This window comes from Sinocyclocheilus anshuiensis, unplaced genomic scaffold (genome assembly GCF_001515605.1).
Source record: "Sinocyclocheilus anshuiensis isolate Anshui unplaced genomic scaffold, SAMN03320099.WGS_v1.1 scaffold184, whole genome shotgun sequence".
NCBI lineage: Eukaryota > Metazoa > Chordata > Actinopteri > Cypriniformes > Cyprinidae > Sinocyclocheilus > Sinocyclocheilus anshuiensis.
In genome coordinates, this window is record NW_015557077.1 from 1 (window position 1) to 2,159 (window position 2,159).

Genomic DNA, 2,159 nt, shown 5'->3' on the forward strand with positions numbered 1-2,159 from the left:
AGTTCAGGGAGCATAAATCACGTGACTGATAGGAACACTGTCTGTCTGTGTGTGTGTGTGTGTTTGTGTGTGTCTTTGTGTGTGTCAGTGAGTTCAGGGAGCATAAATCACGTGACTGATAGGAACACTGTCTCTGTCTCTGTGTGTGTCTGTCTGTCTGTCTGTCTGTCTGTCTGTCTGTCTGTCTGTCTGTCTGTCTGTCTGTCTGTCTGTCTGTCTGTCTGTCTGTCTGTCTGTCTGTCTGTCTGTCTGTCTGTCTGTCTGTCTGTCTGTCTGTCTGTCTGTCTGTCTGTCTGTCTGTCTGTCTGTCTGTCTGTCTGTCTGTCTGTCTGTCTGTCTGTCTGTCTGTCTGTCTGTCTGTCTGTCTGTCTGTCTGTCTGTCTGTCTGTCTGTCTGTCTGTCTGTCTGTCTGTCTGTCTGTCTGTCTGTCTGTCTGTCTGTCTGTCTGTCTGTCTGTCTGTCTGTCTGTCTGTCTGTCTGTCTGTCTGTCTGTCTGTCTGTCTGTCTGTCTGTCTGTCTGTCTGTCTGTCTGTCTGTCTGTCTGTCTGTCTGTCTGTCTGTCTGTCTGTCTGTCTGTCTGTCTGTCTGTCTGTCTGTCTGTCTGTCTGTCTGTCTGTCTGTCTGTCTGTCTGTCTGTCTGTCTGTCTGTCTGTCTGTCTGTCTGTCTGTCTGTCTGTCTGTCTGTCTGTCTGTCTGTCTGTCTGTCTGTCTGTCTGTCTGTGTGTGTGTGTGTGAATTTAGGAAGCATAAATCACGTGATTAATAGGAACACTGTCTGCATTCCTGACCAAATATGTTTATCTCATTTGACGTCATGATTCACGTAGGCTACATGTACAGATAAAAACCTAAAATATGTCATATACGCTATTTGGCTGATGTAGTTGCTGGCGGACAGCTGGAAAAGGAAACTGACATCAAAATATGTAAGTAGCCTAGACCAGCTTTTCCTTTCAGGATATTATTTGAAAATAGCAATAAATACATTACAACCTAATTTTATTTGTACTCTCAGTTCATGTTCAGTAAATCAGTTAATGACAAATACGTAATTTACTAAATCTGTAATTATGTGATATGATGCGCTTGAGATCATTTTCTGATAGCCTATCTAAGGTTATATCGATCTTAACCCTTCTCTTACAAGTCATAAAACTTTAGGGTTAATTAAAATAACAATTAGTCTCCAATATTTAACAAATTGTCAAAGTTCATAATTATAAATATAATAAATATAATATAGTTTGGTTCTTTGTGCAAAGCTATGCAAATAAAAATATTTTTTTCTTGAATGGTGCACTCCTGATATCTTACTATGTCTTGGAACATTTTTTTATGTTCTTGTATTTTCCTTTAGCCATTTACCACTTGCAAATTCAAAGTGAAAGGGATATATGTATTGATTTTCTTTTGTTTTAGTAATGTTGCTCTTAAAACTCTATGACACAGTTGGACATTAACCCATCTACAGTATATGCTAGTTTCACTGATGTTATGACCGTGAGGTGTTGGTCAATTTGGAAACGCCCTTGTAAATGGATCCCCTGTGCAATGAGTCATGAGTCAAATAAACAATTATGGGCAGGGGTGTTGCTAGGCTCGAGCCCCGAAAGATTTTAATCTAGCCCCAAATATATATATATATATATTTATTTATTTTTTTTAATTATTTTCCTTGAGTGGAACTGTCCAGGAGTTTAATTGAAATGTGATATGAATTAAGTAAATGTTGATTGTTTAAACTTAGTCCCATTTAATGCATTTTAAATGCTTACATATGTTCTTGCTCCATCCAATAAATACAGATCCCTGAATGAGGGGTTTTATAGCTTGTCTAATTTAACTGCTCAGGTAATGTTAATGGTATTTCCCATTTCAGGGTCATTTTTCAGAGACTTTCGCTTCACGTTGTGAGCTTGACATTTGCCCTTGTTTTACACGGATACTGAACCCTGTCTCTGCAATGGCTTTTGCAACATCGATATTGAAAGTGAATTAGCATTTAAGGCATGCTTAAAAAGAGACCATGCATTTTGAGGATCGCTCTGAAACAGTCTTTCTTTATTTGGTTGCAGTGAATAAACAAACAGCACACACTGGCCCAGCTAACCAATCACAACACACACTGGCCCAGCTAACCAATCACAACACACACTGGC

At 39.1% G+C, this 2,159-nt stretch overlaps 1 protein-coding gene across 1 annotated transcript in view; it reads left to right on the forward strand.

Moving 5' to 3' along the window:
• Positions 1–887: 887 nt before the first annotated feature.
• The window catches only part of LOC107676816 (uncharacterized), a 16,242-nt gene continuing 14,970 nt past the window's right edge, over positions 888–2,159 (forward strand). Inside the window, exon 1 of the mRNA XM_016471497.1 lies at positions 888–926. The gene's annotated coding sequence lies outside the window, so the exon portion shown is untranslated. The remainder of the gene's footprint in view (positions 927–2,159) is intronic.